Raw genomic sequence first — 24,065 nt, forward strand, 5'->3', positions numbered from 1 at the left:
ACTGGGGGCAGAGGTCACAGGTCTTTGGATAACCAAGGAGTACAGGCAAGAGAGGCACAACTTCAATCCAGCAGAGGCAGGGGAACACCGTCAAAGTTCTGGGAGAATTTTCTCAGCCCCTCCCATCGCACAGGCCCTGAGGCACGGGGTACTCTCACAAGGAGTGCAAAGTTTGGGAAGATCCTGACCGTACCAACGTCCTCCGTGATTCCTCTGTGTCTTATAATTATTGGGTATCCAAGCTGGATACGTGGAATGAACTGGTTCTCTACGCCTTGGAAGTCCTGGGCTGCCCTGCCGCTAGTGTTTTATCAGAGCGGGTTTTTAGTGCCGCTGGTGGAATTATAACTGATAAGCGCATCCGCCTGTCAACTGAAAATGCTGACAGGCTGACTCTTATAAAAATGAACAAGCGCTGGATTGGGCCAGACTTCTCAACACCACTGAATGATAGCAGCGTAACATAAACTCAAATCCAGTGTCTTTTTTTGGGAGGTATATTCCCATGCACCTCTTCACACCCACACATGGATATACGCTTCCTTATTTTGGCTATTTGCTCTTGTCCTCCTGCTTCTCCACATCCTGATCCTCCACCATCATATTACCAGGGTGACCGTGGTCCGTGATGCAACACCCACATAATTTTTTTAAAGGCTGTTTATGATGCCCGTAAAAAAAATTTTTATACAGTATGTTCATGTATACCCCCAGGGGTAAATGTTTGTCAGCCCATACACTTAGTGCATGGGCATTACAAGTATAGGAGACCTGCTCCTTTCTAATGGGAACATTTTTTATGAGGCCCTCCTCCATGTCTCTTCCAAGGGGCATTTGAGTGCCTCCCAATTTTTTGGCAACCCTTACATTTACTGCATAGGCAAACACAATGGGAGACCCACTTCCTAATAATGGGAACATTGTTTTCAGGAGGCCCTCCTCTAAGTCTCTTCAAAGGGGTATTGGGGTGTGTGCAACTTTTGGGCAGCCCTGCCATTCACTGCATATGCAATAACAGTATAGGAGACCCACTGTTTAGTAATGGGAACAATAAAACATAGCCGGCTGATGGCTCTCTAAGAATAGTGAGGGCCGACTGCTGACCCTTTAAGAATAGTAAAGACCGCCCTATAAAATAGGCTTTGTGACTTTCAGAGTCCCTCCTTCATAAATGAAACACGATGTGTCTGATGATATCTCACCCACCACATGGCCAGATAAGGTTGTAAAATGTTAAAATGACATTTCCTGGTGAATGCATTTGTCATGGTTGAAAGCAATGCAAAAGTGCAAAAACGCATCAAAAACGCTAAGTGTGAACATAGCCCAAGGTGTGGAGGAGTATTTTTGTTAAGAAAATTAAATGGACCCCACCCCATTTTTTCCAAAATAAATACCTAAATTTGTAAGGATGTAAAACAACGCCAAAACGTTGTAGACTAAACTATATATGAAAAGACAATATAAGATCCTAAGTCATCACTGCTATAGCCCTACTTATGTATCTGAAGTCCCCCTTTCTCAAAATCTTTATAATAAATTTAATTTACCCAAGATTATTGTGAAAATCATATACCCTTGAACATTACATTTAACCTTTTTTATAAGGTGGCAAAGAATAAAACAAGCAGATAGGAAAAAACAAACTGAATTTATTAAAAAAAACAATGAAAAAGGGATATTTCTGTCATGCGCCAAAACATGCAAAATAAAACAAATAAACATTACAAATTATAATAAGGTGTGGAACTGGAATCAGGGCCAGGATTGGGTGTTGAAAAATTTGGGGGATCAGCAACATGAGTGGAGACGTAGAGGGTAAGTGAGGGAAGTGGACTAAAGGGTTGAAATACACCATGGTCCAGAGGGTTTGGTAGGTATGGCTGGTCCTGGCCATAGATACCACCCTACTGCTGTGGTTCATTATCCCAGCCCAGGAAGCTCATCTTTTGGGACAAGAGTTGTTATAAAGTGATCAAAAAAACACGCCTCCATGGAAACAAACAACATGGCTCATACCATTGATGTCGAAATGATGCTGGTTCTGGTTCAGCAAAGGCCAGAATTGTGAGACAGAAAAGATGATGGCTATGGGGACCAGAGTCGACGGAAAGCACTGTGGAACTATATTTGCTGCCAATTATATCCTAATTTGGAAGTCAGCTCACAGCAGGTTCAAGATGATATAAGTATGGCAAATACAGACGGTATATTAGGATTGTCTGAATATGTGTTATTTTGTAGGTGAGCTTTAACACGAATAACTATTGAAGCCAGAACATTATGTGTCTAATTTTTTGTCCAAAAAATATCGCCACCAAAAGGGAAAATTTGGCAAGCAAAACTGTGTCGCACGGGCCACACCATACTCTCCCCTATCCCGATATCACTGGTATCTGCATCCTCAGGATGCAGACTGTGCTGAATACGTTGGTGGAAGACGGAGCCACCGGTTCCTACTTCCACAGATCAGCTCGTGCGACTGACACAGCAAACATGACGACATCACTACATCACATCTGCTGTGCGGAGAGTCAGAGCACCAGAGACCAGAACAGACTGTGGGGGAACGAGAGTGAGGGGAGTATGTCTTCTTTTTTTTTTTTTTTTTTCGTATGTGCATGGAATGTGTGCCTGCATATAGGGGGCTATGTGAGGACTCCTATTGTATATAGGAGGCTATGTGAGGGCTCACACTGTATATAGGAGGCTATGTGAGAGCTCACACTGTATATAGGTGGCTATGTGCGGCCTTACACTGTATATAAGAGGTTATGTGAGAATCATACTGTATATAGGAGGCTATTTGAGGGCTCATATTGTGTATATAGAGAGACTATGTGCAGGCTCACACTGTATATAGGAAGCTATGTGGATGATGTCGTGTGATGATTGTGCCCACTGTGTGTATGATGTCTGTGTGATGATTGAGCCCGCTGTATGTATGATGTCTGTGTGATGATTCTGCCCGCTGTGTATGATGTCTGTTTGATGATTGTGCCCACTGTGTGTATGATGTCTGTGTGATGGTTGTGCCCGCTGTGTGTATGATGTCTGTGTGATGGTTGTGCCCGCTGTGTGTATGATGTCCGTGTGATGGTTGTGCCCGCTGTGTGTATGATGTCCGTATGATGGTTGTGCCCGCTGTGTGTATGATGTCCATGTGATGGTTGTGCCCACTGTATGATGTCGTGTGATGATTGTGCCCTCTGTATGTATGATGTCTGTGTGATGATTGTGCCCGCTGTGTGTATGATGTCAGTGTGATGGTTGTGCCCGCTGTGTGTATGATGTCGTGTGATGATTGTGCCCTCTGTATATTTGATGTCTGTGTGATGATTGTGCCCACTGTGTGTATGATGTATGTGTGATGATTGTGCCCGCTGTGTGTATAATGTCTGTGTGATGATTCTGCCCGCTGTGTATGATGTCTGTTTGATGATTGTGCCCGCTGTGTGTATGATGTCCGTGTGATGATTGCGCCCGCTGTGTGTATGATGTCCATGTGATGATTGAGCCCGCTGTGTGCATGATGTCGTGTGATGGTTGTGCCCGCTGTGTGTATGATGTCGTGTGATGATTGTGCCCTCTGTATGTATGATGTCTGTGTGATGATTGTGCCCGCTGTGTGTATGATGTCCGTGTGATGGTTGTGCCAGCTGTGTGTATGATGTCGTGTGATGATTGTGCCCTCTGTATGTATGATGTCTGTGTGATGATTGTGCCCGCTGTGTGTATGATGTCCGTGTGATGATTGTGCCCGCTGTGTGTATAATGTCTGTGTGATGATTGTGCCCGCTGTGTATGATGTCTGTTTGATGATTGTGCCTGCTGTGTGTATGATGTCTGTGTGATGATTGTGCCCACTGTGTGTATAATGTCCGTGTGATGGTGGTTGTGCCCGCTGTGTGTATGATGTCCGTGTGATGATTGTGCCCGCTGTGTGTATAATGTCTGTGTGATGATTGTGCCCGCTGTGTATGATGTCTGTGTGATGATTGTGCCCACGGTGTGTATAATGTCCGTGTGATGGTGGTTGTGACCGCTGTGTGTATGATGTCCGTGTGATGATTGTGCCCGCTGTGTGTATAATGTCTGTGTGATGATTGTGCCCGCTGTGTATGATGTCTGTTTGATGATTGAGCCCGCTGTATGTAGGATGTCTGTGTGATGATTGAGCCCACTGTGTGTATAATGTCCGTGTCATGGTGGTTATGCCCGCTGTGTGTATGATGTCGTGTGATGAATGTGCCCTCTGTATGTATGATGTCTGTGTGATGATTGTGCCCGCTGTGTGTATGATGTCCGTGTGACAGTTGTGCCCGCTGTGTGTATGATGTCATGTGATGATTGTGCCCGCTGTGTGTATGATGTCCGTGTGATGATTGTGCCCGCTGTGTGTATAATGTCTGTGTGATGATTCTGCCCACTGTGTATGATGTCTGTTTGATGATTGTGCCCGCTGTGTGTATGATGTCTGTGTGATGATTGTGCCCGCTGTGTGTATAATGTCCGTGTGATGGTGGTTGTGCCCGCTGTGTGTATGATGTCCGTGTGATGATTGCGCCCGCTGTGTGTATGATGTCCATGTGATGATTGAGCCCGCTGTGTGTATGATGTCGTGTGATGGTTGTGCCCGCTGTGTGTATGATGTCGTGTGATGATTGTGCCCTCTGTATGTATGATGTCTGTGTGATGATTGTGCCCGCTGTGTGTATGATGTCCGTGTGATGGTTGTGCCCGCTGTGTGTATGATGTCGTGTGATGATTGTGCCCTCTGTATGTATGATGTCTGTGCCCGCTGTGTGTATGATGTCCGTGTGATGATTGTGCCCGCTGTGTGTATAATGTCTGTGTGATGATTGTGCCCGCTGTGTATGATGTCTGTGTGATGATTGTGCCCATGGTGTGTATAATGTCCGTGTGATGGTGGTTGTGACCGCTGTGTGTATGATGTCCGTGTGATGATTGTGCCCGCTGTGTGTATGATGTCCGTGTGATGATTGTGCCCACAGTGTGTATAATGTCCGTGTGATGATTGTGCCCGCTGTGTGTATGATGTCCGTGTGATGATTGTGCCCGCTGTGTGTATGATGTCTGTGTGATGATTGTGCCCACGGTGTGTATAATGTCCGTGTGATGGTGGTTGTGACCGCTGTGTGTATGATGTCCGTGTGATGATTGTGCCCGCTGTGTGTATAATGTCTGTGTGATGATTGTGCCCACGGTGTGTATAATGTCCGTGTGATGATTGTGCCCGCTGTGTGTATGATGTCCGTGTGATGATTGTGCCCGCTGTGTGTATGATGTCTGTGTGATGATTGTGCCCGCTGCGTGTATGATGTCTGTGTGATGATTGTGCCCACAGTGTGTATGATGTCCGTGTGATGATTGTGCCCGCTGCGTGTATGATGTCTGTGTGATGATTGTGCCCACAGTGTGTATGATGTCTGTGTGATGATTGTGCCCGCTGCGTGTATGATGTCTGTGTGATGTCTGTGCCCACAGTGTGTATGATGTCCGTGTGATGATTGTGCCCGCTGTGTGTATGATTTCTGTGTGATGATTGTGCCCACAGTGTGTATGATGTCCGTGTGATGATTGTGCCCGCTGCGTGTATGATGTCTGTGTGATGATTGTGCCCACAGTGTGTATGATGTCCGTGTGATGATTGTGCCCGCTGTGTGTATGATGTCTGTGTGATGATTGTGCCCGCTGCGTGTATGATGTCTGTGTGATGATTGTGCCCGCTGTGTGTATAATGTCCGTGTGATGATTGTGCCCGCTGTGTGTATGATGTCTGTGTGATGATTGTGCCCGCTGCGTGTATGATGTCCGTGTGATGATTGTGCCCGCAGTGTGTATGATGTCCGTGTGATGTATAGCATAGCGCTATATAAAATAGAGCAGTGGTGGGAGATTAATTTTCCCAAGGGACCACATGAGCGACCGTGACTGTTGTGGAGGCCGAACCAATAGGTTCAAATAAAATCTGCTCAATATTAATATTAACTATATATTTTTTGTATATTTATATTATCACTTAATATTAAGCAGATTTAAGTATGCTGACATCCCCCTATATACAGTATGAGCCCCCACACATCCCCATACATACAGTATTAGCACACACCACCCCTACCTACAGTATGAGCCCTTGCATAGCCCCCAATATACAGTATGAGCCCCCACAAAAAAGCCAGATGTCGTATAATGAAGCTACATAAAGATGAGAAAGTTCTGGCGGCTCCAACTGTGAATGAGGGAACAAAAAATAATCCTCAGGTCCCAACGAGAGATGAGCAGGACGCACAGATGACACCGCACTGCACCGGAAAATAGGAGATTCGCCGCCTCCAGTCCAGCCGCCAGGTAACACTGATCTGGACGCTGGACTGGAGAGCCGTGAATCCATCCGCTTATCTCTAGTCCCAACTGTCCTGTTTACACTGGACAGTCCTGGATTTGGGTCTGAGCCCTGCAGTCTCGGACGTCTCCCTCTCTGCCAGTGCCCCTCTGACAACTCATCCTGCCGGGGGAGAAAGCTAATGCTAAATGGGTGGGAATTGGGGTGTGGCCAGGGGCGTGGCCAAAATGCGCCGCACATAACCTCTTTCTGTTCTTCAAAAGTTGAGAGGTATGAATATCTGATGTTTGTATCACAGTATATCGCATACCATCACATATTATGCTGTATACTGGAAGTGATGTACTTTGATACAGGCATCCAATGTTATACAGAGGATAATATGTCACTGGTGTAATATCTGATGTCTGTGCTCATAGTGTGGTATATAATTGTTACATGCTATCCTGTATGTAATATCTGATGTGTGTAGTCATAATATATCGTATTCCAGTACAGATGAGTCAATTGATTCGCAGGACACTGGTCAAACAGTCCCGTCAGTAGTCTGTGCCCACCAGCCTGGAGCCCCGCGAGCCTCCGCCTACCTTCCGGCATCTTTGACTCCTCTTTTGATTATAGTCCTTGCATAATGTCATCTTTTTGGCGTGACACATACATGACACTGCGCCTGGCTACAAATCAAAGGATGAGAAAGAGAATGGTGTCAGGTAGGAGGCTCTCAGGGCTCCTATCCAGCAGCCACTGAATATTCATCTGACCACTGGACCAGGGTCCTGCAAATTAAGTTGCTCATCTATATATATAATCGTCTTATCCCGTCTGTCTGTCTGTCTTTCTGTCTGTCCTGGAAATCCTGCGTCGCTCATTGGTCCGGCAGCGGCCAATCAGCGCCGCAGGATTTCTGAAAAAAGATGGCAGCCGTTAGCGGCTCATCAGCGGGACGGAGATGCAGCCGGGAGATGACCGGCGCGAGGCGCTCATCTCCCGGCCGGTAGCAGCAGAAGGACCTCAACCTCCATGCGGAAGGGAGGACTGGGGAGCGGCGCTGCGGGTCGGGATACTTCTGCTGCGAGCAATCGCTCATCTCCCAGCTGCTCGCAGCGGAAGTAGCCACACAGGCAGCGGCGCTGACATCCATGCGGCTAGGGTGTCAAGGGAGGACCGGGGAGCGGCGCTGAGGGTTGGGATACTTCTGCTGCGAGCAGTCACTCATCTCCCGGCTTCTCGCAGCGGAAGTACCCGCACAGGCAGCGATTCGCTGATTGGTTGCGCTCTCCGGCCGCGACCAATCAGTGATCTTGCCGCAAAAGTTAAACACCGCTGTGCTGATTGGTCGCGGCAGCTGCCCGCGACCAATCACCGATTTGGGCGCCACATTTAAATAGCGGCCGCGACCAATCACCGATCTTGGCGCCACATTTAAACACTGCTGTGCTGATGGGCAGCGTCCACGACCAGCGACCAATCAGCGATTTTGGCGCCAAATTTAAACAACGCTCTGCTGATTGGTTGCGGTTGCCGGCCGCGACCAATCAGCAGTATTGGCGGCAAATTTGAACAACGCTCTGCTGATTGGTCACGGTTGCCGGCCGCGACCAATCAGCAGTATTGGCGCCAAATTTAAACCCCGCTCTGCTGATTGGTCACGGCCGGTGGTTGCGACTAATCAGCGATATTGTCGCCAAATTTAAACACCGCTTCGCTGATTGGTGGCGGTGGCCGGCCGCGACCAAGCAGCGATATTGGCGCCAAATTTTAACACCGATCTGCTGATTGGTCGCGGTTGCCGGCCGCGACTAATCAGCATTATTGGCGCCAAATTTAAACACTGCTTTACTGATTTGTCCCGGTGGCCGGCCGCAAACAATCAGCGATATTGGCGCCAAATTTTAACACCGCTATGCTGATTGGTCGCGGTTACTGGTCGCGAATAATCAGCATTATTGGCGCAAAATTTAAACACCGCTCTGCTGATTGGTCGCGTTCGCTGGCCGCGACCAATCAGCATTATTGGCGCCAAATTTAAACCACGCTCTGCTGATTGGTTGCGTTCGCTGGCCGCGACCAATCAGCATTATTGGCGCCCAATTTAAACCCCGCTCTGCTGATTAGTCGCGACCGCCGACCGTGACCAATCTGCGATATAGCCGCCAAATTTTAACACCGCTTTGCTGATTGTTCACGGTTGCCGGCCTCGACCAATCAGCGATTTTGGCGCCAAATTTAAACACCGCTCTGCTGATTGCGCCCGGTCGGCCGGATACATATTCTAGAATACCCGATGCGTTAGAATCGGGCCACCATCTAGTCTCTATATACCAGTCATATATTCTCCTATGTATATTGTACTGTATGTGGTATAATATATTCACTGTGTGCACAGACATCAGATGGGACACACATGACAATTAGTGACTCGTACATCATATATTAAATGTGGAGTTGACGTCTACATTGATGACTTGCTCGAACAAGTCTGTAGGAAAAAATACACAAAATAATTCATAGGTATCTATCTGGCAGACCTGTGCTTATGTGTGGCCACTAGTGTTGAGCGAGCACTAAAATGCTCGGGTGCTCGAAGCTCGGGCCGAGCTCGCCGTGATACTCGGGTGCTCGACCCGAGCAACGAGCCCAATGTTAGTCTATGGGAGATCCGAGCATTTTTGCGGCGGCACCCCCGGCAGTCTTTTAAAAGCCTAACAAGTGCCAAAAACGATAGGGACAGTGCTCAAATGACATGGGGACAGCATGGGGATCGCCCCAGGAAGCATTTTTGACCCCCAGGTCACTGCTCACAACAACGTGGTCAGAGGTATTAAGCCACTTTTAAGGGCTCACAATAAAACGTTCAAAAACAAAACTGAAACTGCTTTCCTGTGAAATATGTTAAGGAAGTTCCTTTCCAGGGTAAAGACTTGTGTATAAGGTAAAATAAATAACCCCCCCAAAAAATACTCCTCCACACCTTGGGCTATGTTCACAAGTAGCATCTTTTATGCGTTTTTGCACTTTTGTATTGCTTTCAACCGTGACAAATGCATTCACCGGGAAATGTCATTTTAACATTTTACAACCTTATCTGGCCACGTGCTGTGTGACACATGCATACAGTGCTGAAAAGACATGGGAACAGCATGGGGAAGACCCCTGGAAGCATCTCTGACACCCAGGTCACTGCCTAAAAATGTGCCCATCAGAAGTCATCCTTGCAGCATCAGAAGATGCAGACTTGCCACTATCTCCGTGCAAGTTCTTGTCGCAGGGCAGTGTTCAATTGTACCTCCCCCATTCCTTGCAATGCAAGTGCAAATATGCAGCCAACCACCCACCCACCCCCAGGCTGCAATACCATACTGCTTGCTTGCACTTGAAATTGGGCCGTTTAGGTATGTGGAGGCGGAATATGGCCACCAAGTCATGGCTGCGTTGGCGGCCTGGTATCCATACTCAGTCCCCAGCCGCCCGGCAGCCGGGTGTCCACACACGGTCCCCAGCCGCCCCTATTTCTCCTTGGAACATCCCCCCACACTTTTCTTAGCCTGGCCTGCTTTAGGGCAGCATTGGACGAGCCCACCAGAAAACCAGACTCCTCCGGTGGGCCCTGGCTTCTCCATCAGGGGAGTTGAGAGTGCCAAGGTGAGGAGCATGATGATGGTGATAGAAGTTAGCATCCGCTTTGTTTTCTTGGAATGCAAGCGCATGTATGTAGTAGCGGCTAGGCCTGAGGTGGTCAGCGTTTTGGCGCATATCCTACCTCCTCCGAGGATTGCTGGATGTTTTTCTGCTACTATCCCAGTTCTATGACTCCCGTTAAAACAAAGCTTCAGGTGATAAATGATGGATGAGGTGGTGGCAAAGGAGAAAGAGCAGGAGGAACAGGGACCATTCACATCAATATCAGGCCAGTCAACCACATATGTCTTGTAGGATATGTTTCTGTACCAAAAGGAGCGGTTCGGCTACACAGTTATAGGGCATACAGTGAGTGCAATGCCTACCAAAAATTTTGAGCCACTTCAATGCCCCTTGAAAATGACATGGAGGTCAGAGGGCCTTAACTAAACAGTTTTTTCCATTTTATAGCAACTGGGTCTCCTGTACACTGTTGGCCTAAGGAGTGAATGGAAGGCTTTCCAAAAATGATGAGGAACTGCAATGCCCCTTGAAACAGAAGTGGATTAGAGCGTACTAAAAACCTTCTACCCATTATTGGGGAGTGGGTCTCCCTTAGTTTTCGCCTTTGCATTGAAAAGCAAAAGCTGACTAAAATTAGGAGGCAATGCAATGCCCGTTGGAAGAGTCGTGGAGGTTAGAGGAAATTAAAAACAACATTTCAATGCTCCTTGGAAGAGCTGTGGAGTTCAGAATGGCTTAAGAAGACGCTTTTAATGCCCCTTTGAAGAGACGTGGAGGTCACAGTAGCTTAACAAGACGGTTTTAATGCCCCTTGGAAGAGACGTGGAGGTCGCAGTAGCTTAACAAGACGGTTTTAATGCCCCTTACAAGAGCAATACAGTACAGCATCTTGGGGAGTGTGTCTCCCATAGTCTTTGCTTATGCCTACCAAGCAAAAGCTGCCAAAAATTAGGACGGAGGAACTTGCAATGCCCCTTACAAGAGCCATGCAGTACAGCATATTACAAACATTATTCCCATTATTGGGGAGTGTGTCTCCCATAGTCTTTGCTTATGCCTTCCAAGCAAAAGCTGCAGAAAATTAGGACGGAGGAACTTGCAATGCCCCTTACAAGAGACATGCAGTACAGCATATTACAAACATTATTCCCATTATTGGGGAATGTGTCTCCCATAGTCTTTGCTTATGCCTTCCAAGCAAAAGCTGCCAAAAATTCGGACGGAGGAACTTGCAATGCCCCTTACAAGAGCCATGCAGTACAGCATATTACAAACATTATTCCCATTATTGGGGAGTGTGTCTCCCATAGTCTTTGCTTATGCCTTCCAAGCAAAAGCTGCAGAAAATTAGGACGGAGGAACTTGCAATGCCCCTTACAAGAGACATGCAGTACAGCATATTACAAACATTATTCCCATTATTGGAGAATGTGTCTCCCATAGTCTTTGCTTATGCCTTCCAAGCAAAAGCTGCCAAAAATTCGGACGGAGGAACTTGCAATGCCCCTTACAAGAGCCATGCAGTACAGCATATTACAAACATTATTCCCATTATTGGGGAGTGTGTCTCTCATAGTCTTTGCTTATGCCTTCCAAGCAAAAGCTGCCAAAAATTAGGAGGAAATGCAATGCCCATTCGAAGAGTCGTGGAGGTTAGAGTTAATTAAAAACAACATTTCAATGCCCCTTGGAAGAGCTGTGGAGTTCAGAGTGGTTTAACAAGACGCTTTTAATGCCCCTTGGAAAAGTGGTGGAGGTCGCAGTAGCTTAACAAGATGGTTTGAATGCCCCTCGGAAAAGTGGTGGAGGTCGCAGTAGCTTAACAAGACGCTTTTAATGCCCCTTCCGAGAGCCATACAGTACAGCATCTTAAAAATATTATTCCCATTATTGGGGAGTGGGTCTCCCATAGTCTTTGCTTAAGCCTTCCAAGCAAAAGCTGACAAAAATAAGGACAGAGGAACTTTCAAAAATGGCAACACGGACCACGGTCACCCTGGTGGTATAGTGGGGGTGGAGGCTGAGGATAAGGAGAAAAACATAAAACAACCGAAATGAGGAAGTGTATACCCATGTGTGGGTGTGAAGCGGTGCATGTGAATATACCTCCCGAAATAACACAGTTGATTTGAATTTATGTTACTCTCCTGTCATTTGGTGGTGATGAGAAGTCTGGCCCAGTCCAGCCCTTGTTCATTTTGATAAGGGTCAGCTTGTCAGCATTGTCAGTTGACAGGCGAGTGCGCTTATCAGTTATAATTCCCCCAGCAGCACTAAAAACACGCTCTGATAACACGCTAGCGGCAGGGCAGGCCAAGACCTTCAAGGCGTACAGCGAGAGTTCATTCCAAGTGTCCAGCTTGGATACCCAATAATTAAAAGGCACAGAGGAATCACAGAGGACACTGGTACGGTCGGCAAGGTAACTCCCTCATCATCTTTTGAAACTTTCCACTCATTGTGAGAGTACCTCGCACCTCAGGGTCTGTCCGAAGGGAGGGTCTGAGAAAACTGTCCCAGAACGTTGACAGTGTTCCCCTGCCTCTGCTGGATTAGAGTTGCCTCTCTCTCGCTTGTACGCCTTGGTTGGTCAATGAACTGTGACCTCTGCCGCTAGAGTGTTCAGATGGGAATTTTTTTAACAGTTCTGCAGCAAGGGCCTTCTGGTACTGCCCCATTTTTGTAGACCTCTCCACCTCAGGAATAAGAGAGTGAAAGTTCTCCTTGTAGTGGGGGTCTAAAAGTGTCACCAACCAGTAATGACTGTCACCCAACACTTTGACAACGCGAGGGTCACGGTTAAGGCAGCGTAACATAAAGTCAGCCATGCGTGCCAGACTGGTAACGGGCAAGACTTCCGTGTCCTCACCAAGATGACGACTGACCATGGTCTCCTCCTCCTCCCCCTTGTCCTCAGGCCACCCATGCTGAACCGACGGTATGACAGTTGTACAGGTACTACCGTCTACAGCGCATGATACAAGCTCCTGTTCTTCCTCTTCCTCCTCTCCCTCATTGTCCCCCAATGCACGTTGGGATGAGATGAGGCTGGGCTGTGTGTAATCGACCGCTACAGCTTCTTGATCCATCTCATCATACTCTGGCTGCAATGCCTCCTCTTTAATTCTCTGCAGAGAGCGTTGCAAAAGTGGAATGCTGACGCTAATGATGGCGTCATCGCCACTCACCATCTTGGTGGACTCGTCATAGTTTGTCAAGATGGTACATATGTCAGACATCAAGGTCCACTCCTGAGGTCTTATGTGTGGAGTCTGACCTGAATATCGACGGCCTTGTTGCAGCTGGTACTCCACAACTGCTCTCTTCTGCTCACAAATCCTTTGCAACATGTCGGTGTGACGGAAGCTGCAAACGCTGCTGCAACACAGCAAGGGCGGTGGAAGCTGTAGCCGACTTGCGAAAATGAGCTGACAGGCGGCGTACTTTGACGAGCAGATCTGGCAACTCGGGGTACGATTTAAGAAACCGCTGAACCACGAGGTTAAGCACATGAGCCAGGCATGGTACGTGTGTGATCTCGCCTCGCCTCAGAGCCGCCACCAGGTTACGGCCATTGTCACACACGACCATGCCTGGATGTAGGTTCAGCGGTCTCAGCCACAGATCTGCATGCTCTTTCACAGCTGTCCACAACTCACAAGCAGTGTGAGGTCTCTCCCCTAAGCTTATGAGTTTCAGCACAGCCTGTTGCCGCTTGGCGGAGGCAGTACTGCAGTGCTTCCAGCTTGTAACTGATGTGGTGATATCTGAGATGGAGGCTGAACATGAGGAGGAGGATGATGCACTCTGACTGACATAGGGCCCGCAATCCTCGGTGTGGGGAGGATGTGTTCCGTCCCAAGGTCCGACTGGGTCCCGGCTTCCACTATGTTTACCCAGTGTGCCGTCAGGGAAATGTACCGTCCCTGGCCACAAGCACTTGTCCACGTGTTTGTTGTCAGGTGGACTCTCCCAGTAACTGCATTGTTGAGGGCACGGCAGATGCTTTGGGACACGTGCTTGTGTAGTGCGGGGATGGCACACCGGGCAAAATAGTGTCGGCTGGGGACCGAGTACCGAGGGACGGCCATCGCCATAAGGTTGCGGACGGATTCCGTCTCCACCAGCCTAAAAGGCAGCATTTCCAACGCAAGCAGTCATGAAATGTGCGAATTTAGGACTGTGGCCTGTGGGGCGTTAGCTGCGAATTTCCGCTCTCATTCAAAGGTCTGGGATATGGACAATTGAACGCTGCGGTGGGACGCGGACGTTGATGCTGTTTCTTGAGAAACTGCCATAACAAGTGAAGACTGAGAGGAGGGGGCATCTTTGCATGCAGTATGGACAGGGGATTGCCTTGCACACACAACAGGGGGTTCTATTGCACGCACAACAGCGGAAAAAGCAGTAGTGACACCCGCTGACACTGGTCGTGGACCCTGGGGTTCGCCCCACAAAGTCGGGTGCTTTGCTGCCATGTGCCTGATCATGCTGATGGTGGTCAGGCTGGTAGTTTTGTCACCACTGCTGATGTTGGCATGGCAGATGGTACAAATGGCCTTTTTGGGGTTATCAGCAGAGTCTTTAAAAAAATTCCAGACTCTGGAAGACCTACAGGTTGTACTGGCAACGTCCCTCGTGTTGGTGTTACGGGGAACTGTTGCCCGCCTTCTGTGTGCGGCCACCACACTGCTTCTTCCTGCCTGTTGAGGTACTCGGCCTCCCTCACCCTGTGTGCTGCTGGCCTCGCTCTGCATGTCCTCCTGCCACGTTGGGTCAGTTACTAGATCATCCACCACCTCCTCCTCTTCCACTTGCGCACCACGATCCTCCTCCTCACTTCCTGGCAATTGTGTCTCGTCATCGTCCACCTCTTGTGACAAATTGCCAGCGCCGACTTCTTGTGGCCGTGGCTGTTCAAATATTTGGGCATCGCTACATGGGATCTCCTTTTCCACCACTTCAAGAGGAGCAGGCGAGGGGCACGAATCTGGAAATGGACCAGTGAACAGCTCTTCAGAGTGTCCAAGTGTGGGATCAGTTGCTGTCTGACGACACTCGGCATGGTGGGAGGAAGGAGCATCAGGGTGAGGAGGAGTATGCGGTCGAGACTCACGGCTACTAAGAGTTGACCGTGTGGAAGACTGAACGGAGGTGGTGGTGCCCAGGTAACTGGAAGTATTATCTGCTATCCAATTAATAACCTGTTCACACTGATCAGTTCGCAATACTGGTGTTGTTCTGTGCTTCCCTAGTAATTCGGTCAAGAAGTGGAAGCGAGAAGATGTGGCTGTTGGTTGTGGCACATTTTCACCTTGGCCACGGCCCCGTCCTCTGCACGCACCATCACCAGAACGTCCAGTTCCACGTCCCTTGCCCATTGTAAAGGAAGTAAAATAGCTTACACTCGCACTATCAATGGAAAAGGGGTAATAAAAAGTAGATTAGAACCGTGGAAGAGGAAAACCACAGTTCTATTTCTCTGGCCTACACCCGACTCTTTTAAACAATCTGAACAATCAGGGAGAAACTATTACTGTTTTTCTTTATGGAAAAAATACCAAAAGCTGAATAATAGAAATTTTTTACAGTGGAATGGCAAAACCACAGTTATTGTTTACTGGGGTATACCAGAAAATTTTAAATAGATATATTTGCGGCTGAACAGTGAGCGACACAAACTGTTTTTTTTAAGTAAAAATGGCCCAAAAGTGGATAATACAGAGATTTGACCCGTGGAACTGCAAAATCACACTTGTATTTCTCGGGCCTACACCAGACTATTTTCAACAGATATATTTGTGTCTGAAAAATCAGGGAGACACTATTAGTTTTTTTTTTTACGGCAAAAAATGCCAAAAGCAGGATAATAGAGATTTTTTACCATGGAACAGCAAAACCACAGTTATAATTTACTGGTGTATACCAGACTTTTTCAAATATATATATTTGCGGCTGAACAGTGAGCGACACACTCAAACTGTTTTTTTTTAGATACAAATGGCCCAAAACTGGATAATACAGAAGTTTGAACCGTGGAACTGCAAAACCACACTTCTATTTCTCTAGCCTACATCAGACTATTTTCAACAGATATATTTGTGTCTGAAAAATCAGAGACACACTTTTCTTTTTTGGGGGGGGGGGGGGGGGGGCACCAAAAGGTTAACAAGACGGGTATTTGTACAGTGTGAAGGAGGAAAAAAAAAAAAAGAGGATTTAGATGAAGAAAAAAAAGGATTTTTCCTGGCCCTCGAGACCTGGAGCTAAGTCCAGCAATTTCAGCAACAGGAGCACACAGTACTGTAATGCAGGGTTTGCTGGTATAACCACTGCGTCTCCTATACAGCCTGCCTGCCTGATATCTGGGATGGATATTAGTCCTGAGAAGGACTGTTTGTTTGATCTGGCAGCCTTTACAGACCCTACACTAACTATTTCGCAGGATATATCTCTCCCTAAATCAGCAGCGCTGTCCATACACTGTCTGATCCGGAGCGACTGTGTCCAAGATGGCGGCGCCCGGTTTTAAATACTCGAGGTGACGCTGTGCGTCCAGCCAATCACTGTAATGCCCACAAACAACATGGCTGCGGCATTACAGTGACTGGCTGGCAATCCCTGCATGTTCATTGGCTCTGTAAAGAGCGCCAAACATGCAGGGCGGAGACCCGAGCTCCCGCCCGAGTAACCTGGAAATGCTCAGTGCTCGCCGAACATCCCGAGTAGCGTGATGCTCGGGCGAGTACCGAGCAGTGTCGAGCATGCTCGCTCAACACTAGTGGCCACCTTTACTCTGTGTTTAGGAGTGTAGAAAAGCACAGCGTACCTTGGATTACTTGCATTACACCTCTAACAACCTAAATCTGCTTTGTAGTGGTCAGACATTGTACATATTATGCTTATGTATTACCATTTTTAAATACTCACCTGAACTGGACCAAGTGCTGTCATTTTTTTCCACGGGCAGCACTTAGACAATACGTTTTTGTGAATATAGCCTATAAGAATAATAATAATAATAATATTCTTTATTTTTTTTTTTTATATAGCGCTAACATATTCCGCAGCGCTTTACATACATTATCGTCGCTGTCCCCATCGGGGCTCACAATCTAGATTCCCTATCATTATGTCTTTGGAGTGTGAGAGGAAACCGGAGAACCCGGAGGAAACCCACACAAACACGTGGAGAACATACAAACTCCTTGCAGATGTTGTCCTTGGTGGGATTTGAACCCAGGACCCCAGCGCTGCAAGGCTGCAGTGCTAACCACTGCGCCACCGTGCCACCCAGCCTATGAAGCAGCTGGTAATAAACTTGTTAAAGAGGTTTTCCGAGAACAAAAGTATATTTTAATCAATAGATCTTGGAATAATAATACGTTCCACAATTGGATGTGTTTAAATAAAATGTCCCTGTACTGAGATAATCTTATAAATGTGTCCCTGCTGTGTACTGTGTAATGATTGTGTCTTACCATACAGGGACATGGTCTGATCATACCACAGCTCCTGGGCAGGAGAGGAAGTAAAAGAGTATATAGCGTAGATGAAATCACTGCACACTCTAGTTTCAAGATGCAAACGAAGGGTCGAAACGTTCATTTACTGTTGCATTATTCCCTGCACCTTAAATGTGTCTTATTGAACGTCTTCAAATAGACCTTAGTTTGCATCTTGAAACTAGAATGTGCAGTGATTTAATCTACGCCGATTCTGGGGATTCCACATCCTGTGTACTTGCTCCTTGACCTATAGACTGTGTGCACGCTAATCTTCTATATATAAAGAGAGTATATAGATATTACATCAGGGGATCACAGCTGAGTCTTTCTTTGAGCTAAAATATTGTTTAAAAACAGGCAGTGAAATGTTTTACTCACAAAAAGAATCAGCTATAATCCCCTACTGTCTTGCCTGTATCCTCTCTTTTTCTCCCCCCCTGCCCAGGAGATGTGGTATGATCAGACCCTGTTCCAGCATAGCATGGTCAGACACAGCCACTACACAGTACACAGTAGGAGCACATTTATAGATTATCTCAGCACAGGAACATTATTATATCACATCCAATTGTGGAAATTATTATTACTCCAAGATCTATTGATTAAAATATACTTTTGTTCGTGGGAAAACCCCTTTAAGGATGGGCCGCTACTCATGGACCGCTGCTGTGTGCTTGCCCCCAAGGCTAAAATTTGCCAGCTAGCCCCTGCTAGCAGTGATATTAGAATACACACTATACATGTTATTACATATAGCATCCTTTACCTATAAAAATTTTATATAATCTCTTCCACTTTTCTTTCCAGTGGGTGTAGTGACAAGATTATGGAGCAGTTGCCGGGACCAGTGCCGCCGCGAGCGACAACAGGGTAGGAAGAGTGATGATGTCGCTCTTAAAAAGAAAGGCCATACCTATATTATGACCGGCTCCAGTTTTTGACCCTAGTCCTAGATTTTCACCCGCAAGTTGCTATCCTTTTCAGTTTTATTTGTTGTAATGGTTTTATTAGGATTTTGCATACTAAAAGTGCTTTTTTCTCTGTCATCGCTGACCTTACAGATCTGACTGGGCCAAAAAGGGAAATACCTCTAGCTCGGAGGTGCTGGAGGCCAGAGAGGAATCTGAAGTGGAGGCCGGAGCTGGGGGCCAGAAAGAAGAAGAGCCTGCGGAGAGCACCAGTATACCACAGCCCCTCGACACCTCCCCTCATGCACTAATAAGCCAGCATTGCTACCGCCGAAAGAGGTTTACCCCACCATCACTGGCGTACGTGACATGGACATGCCTGTGAGTGATGATGATGAGGAGAGTTTTTGTCTGAGCTTGGCCCGTTATTTCAGGCATGTTCCTTTTCATTGAGGCTGCAGACCAGGGCTGCCCTCCAAATTGTTTTGTCTTAAGCCATGCCACCAAATTCACCAATGGCCATTTTTTAATTCCTCGAAAGGTAGCAGCTTTCTGAGGACAACAAAAAACGGTCATTAGATCCCCAAGAAGGGCACTCAGCAGACCCACCATCACGGCAGCCACCACCTCCAGTGCCAGCATCACGGCAGTCACCACCACCACTTCCAGTACCAGCATCACAGCAGTCATCACCACTACCTCCAGTCACAGCATCACAGCAGCCACCACCACCTACAGTGACACCATCACGGCAGCCACCTCCAGTGCCAGCATCATGGCAGCCAACAACCTTCTCACCAGCATGTCTCTTGCCTCAATCACCCTTGTCTTGTTGGCATGATGGCCAAAACACAGAAGACAAGGCCAGACAAAGATCTGAGACACAGGATTTGTGTGCCGAGATGCTGCCACAGCCACTGAAAGGTGTTACATAGATGCGTATTATACAGACGCTATACGGATGGCATAAGCATGGTCCGTGAGCTGTGCGTTTTTTTTCTCGCACACATTGACTTGCATTGGTGAGTCTCGTCTGATATATGTGGCCACTTACAGCATGCTGCGATTTTTTTTTTCCTCAGTCCGATCCGAGCTGGGAAAAAAAAAAATCACAGATGAACACATAATCATTCAATAACAAGAGTCAAGGTGCAATCTGATTTTTTTTTTATCGGATTGCACTCGTGTGATTCAAACACAGATGAGTATGAGCCCTTAGGGTATATGCCCACGGTGCAGAAATGAAGCAGAAAATTTCTGCAGCGTTTCTGCATGTTCCTGGCAGTCAAAAACGTTTGCGGATTTTACACGTGTTTTTGAGGCGTTTTTGCAGCATTTTTACATGAGGATTTGACTTGTGTTTTTCAAATGCATTGGGACCTCAAATCCGCATGCAGAAACGCACAAATAATGGACATGCTGCGGATTTTTCCGCAAGGAAAATCCGCTGCGGAAAATTCCACAGCATGGGCACAGAACATGCAGATTTTCATTGGGGATCATGGGGCACGGATTACCAAGCGTTTTTAAAACGTTTCTGCTGCGGAAATTCCGCATCAAAAACACTTGAAAAACGCATAGTGGACACACAGCCTTAGACTCAACCAAAAGATTGTAGAAATAGAGATGGTGTTGCTAAAGTATATCTTATTGCTCTAATAGGCATCTAGTCATTCATCAGAGGCCATTAACTATATATTCTACATGCAGGGCTTGTGAATTGTCCATTATTAAAATAAACAGTATATAAAGCGCAGTGCAGGAGGCGGCAGTGAAGGACACAATAAATATTAATAACAGTATGTAAAATAATCACAGGCTGCAATTACCCACCAGGGTTTTTTTTAAACAATGAAATCAACTTTTTCTTGCAGTTGTAAATTTGAAATGACAGTGATAGCTATGATGACATCAGATAGAACATAGAATGTAGAACGTTCTGCACGGGAGCCATCTTGTGTCACTAGGACCTGACAGCTGGAAGGGGACGAGTCCAGCTAAGTAGCTCTTTACTTTTCAGCTTTGGTATACTTATAGCGCATCCACCGGATTTATCATGGATTGCCGGGAACACTCTGTAATAAGACATTTTCAGGACAACCCCTTGCCTAAATGAGAAATTGCTGACGATCAGTTGATATTAGGTGGGTGGGGGTGGTCAAGTTGGGGCATCGTTATGTGGCTCCATTTTTGGGTAGTTTTGCCATTTATGTGGACAATTTTTTTTATTTTCATTCTCTGTTGTCAGATCTTTGGTTCCTATTGAATTATGGGCTGACATTGGAGTTGTAGTTCACTACGATCAGGAATGGCAGTAAGGAGACCTGTATTTTCTTTTAGTACATAGAGCAGTAGGTAATATAGATAAAATAAAAGAGTTTCTTTAAATGTGTGTCTTACAATTATAAAACGAGGTAGGGGGTTTTGTCTTTTTATTCATTTCTTGTTAATGTTGAAAATTGGATCCATAAAAAAAAACAGTGACCGTTTTGATGATATCACAGGACATGTATAGAGAAAACCTCAGGACTCAAAGGCTTATGTTCATTAGAAAATATAATTTAATAGTAGTCCACAGTAGACCTTCATCAGTGACTGTAATATGAGAAAGAACAAAACATGACACAAACAATTCGCAATATACATAATAGCTAAATAAAAATTGGTCACAGTGTCAAGTTCACGGGTCAAAAAAACATATGTAGGCAAAGATAATAGGATGTACAGAAATAGCACCTACCCAATACCTGGGAGTAGTATGGGCAAAAGAGAGTGAGGACGCAATGTCTCGCCCATACTACTCCCAGGTATTGGGTAGGTGTTACTTCTGTACATCCTATTATCTTTGCCTGCATATGGTTTTTTTACCCGTGAACTCGATACTGTGACCAATTTTTATTTATCTATATAGTTACATAGTTTATAAGGCCGAAAAAAGACAAGCGTCCATCCAGTTCAGCCTATTTCTTGTGCACTGCAGCTATTCCGCAGCGTTGATCCAGGGGAAGGCAAAAAAAAAACATGCGGTATAGGCCAATTTACATCATTGAGGAAAAATTCACTTCCCGACTCCAATCTGGCAGTCAGATTAAATCCCTGGATTAATTAACTATCACTAAGCATAAGATGTAATTTTATTGTTCTCAAGAAAGGCGTCCAGGCCTCTCTTGAACTCATTAAGTGAGTTGGACATCACCACTTCCTCTCCCAGAGAGTTCCAGAGTCTCATGGCTCTGACTGTAAAGAATCCCCTTCTATGCTGGTGCAGGAACCTCCTTTCCTCCAGACGCATAGTGTGCCCCCTCGTCTTTGTCACCATCCTTGGTATAAACAGGTCATGGGAGAGATCTCTGTACTGCCCCCTGATGTATTTATACATGTTTATGAGGTCTCCCCTAAGCCTTCTCTTTTCCAGCGTAAATAGGCCTAATTTTGACAACCTCTCTGGGTATTCTAGTCCCTCCATTCCCTTTATTACCTTAGTCGCCCTCCTTTGTACCCTCTCTAGCTCCAATATGTCTTTCCTGAGCACCGGAGCCCAGAACTGTGCACAATATTCTAAGTGCGGCCTTACCAGCGCTTTATACAGAGGAAGAACAATGTTCTCATCATATGCCCCTATTCCTCTTCTGATGCATGCCATGACTCTATTTGCCTTCGCAGCTGCTGTCTGACACTGGGCACTCCAATTTAATTTGCTGTTAACCAAGATGCCCAGGTCCTTCTCCATGTCAGATTTCCCCAACGGTTTCCCATTTAATATGTATGGGTGACTGTTGTTTTTCTTTCCCATGTGCATGACCTTACATTTATCGGCATTGAACCGCATTTGCCATTTTTTGGCCCAACTCCCCAATTTATCTAAATCCTCCTGTAGCTGTGCCCTATCCTCATCTGTATTAACTACTTTACAAAGTTTAGTATCATCTGCAAATATTGCTATTTTACTATGCAACCCTTCCACTAGATCATTAATAAATATATTAAATAATATATGGCCCAAGACAGACCGTTGAGGCACCCCGCTAGTAACCCTGACACACCCTGAGCTTACTCCATTGATAACCACCCTCTGCTATCACTCAGCCAGCTATTTACCCACTTGCACACATTATCCCCCAGACCAAGCATTCTCATTTTACATACCAACCTTTGTGTGGCATGGTATCAAACGCTTTGGAGAAGTCAAGGTATACAACATCCACTGACTCTCCCCGGTCCAGCTGTGAGCTCACCTCCTCGTAGAAGGCGATCAGGTTTGTTTGGCAGGAGCGATCCCTCATGAATCCATGTTGATATGGAGTTAGACAGTTATTATCATTAAGATATTCTACAATAGCATCTCTAAGAAATCCTTCAAACAATTTACCCACAACAGACGTTAAGTTTACTGGTCTATAGTTCCCAGGGTCACTTTTAGACCCCTTTTTGAATATTGGTACCACATTTGCTTGGCGCCAGTCTAGTGGGACAGTCCCTGTCCATAAAGAGTGCTTGAATATAAGATACAGCGGTCTATCACATTAGTTAATTCTTTTAGTACCCGGGGGTGTATGCCATCTGGCCCTGGTGACTTGTCTATTTTTATATTATTTAGGCGTTTCTGAACTTCCTCCTGGGTTAGGTGGGTGATATTTAGTGTAGGGTTTACTTTATCACTCTGCATTTCCTCCGATAAATTGTTTTCTTTTTTTGTTTTTCTTTCTTTTTGTCATGTTTTGTTTTGTTTTTTCTCATATTGCAGTCACTGATGACGGTCATGTTGACCGAAACACTTTTCTTTGCTGTGGACTGTTATTACATTATATTTTCTGATGAACATAAGCCTTTGAATGCCGAGATTTTCTCTGTACAATCACGGTATTGGACCCTACTCGTGCACCTTGGTCCAGTAGTGCAGTGTTTTTTTGCACTATCACAGGTCATGTAACATCATTGACATTCTATGACATTACAGGAATAGAATGTACAAATTTCTAAACCTGAATTATTTTGTGTCTTTAGACAAAAGGAGCAGGACATCGTAGACATCACAATTGGAGTAAGTTGTATAAAGTTCTGCACGGGAGCCATCTTGTGTCACTAGAACCTGACCGTTGGAAGGGGACAATTCCAGGTAGGCCGCTCTTTACTTTTAAGCTTTGGTATACTTATAGCGTATCCACCGGATTTATCATGGATTGCCGGGAACACTGTCATAACACATTTTCAGAATAACTCCTTGCCTAAATGAGGAGTTGCTGATGATCAGTTGATATTAAAGGGTATGGCAGCTAAATCCCCTAGCAATTAGCTGCTATATTGCTGTGGAAGTAACAACCCCTACAGGACACCTATAGTAGGAGGATGACAATGTAATAAAACATGTTTGTAAGGAGTCTTTCAGCTCTGTGCACTGGCTCCCCACTATGGAAGTCTTCAATGTAGCTCACCCTCTATGCAATCCCTATGCTCTAGTAAGGCATGTAGAAAGGGGGTGATCAAGTTGGGACATCTTTATGTGGCTCCATTTTTGGGTAGTTTTGCCATTTACGTGGACAAATTATATTGTTATCATTCTCTGTTTTCAGCTCTTTTGTTCCTATTGAATTAGGGGCTGACATTGGAGTTGTAGTTTAACCCCTTAACGACCAGTGACGC

Source organism: Phyllobates terribilis, unplaced genomic scaffold (assembly GCF_046119375.1).
Source record: "Phyllobates terribilis strain yellow unplaced genomic scaffold, ASM4611937v1 Scaffold_11__3_contigs__length_659146591, whole genome shotgun sequence".
Lineage (NCBI taxonomy): Eukaryota > Metazoa > Chordata > Amphibia > Anura > Dendrobatidae > Phyllobates > Phyllobates terribilis.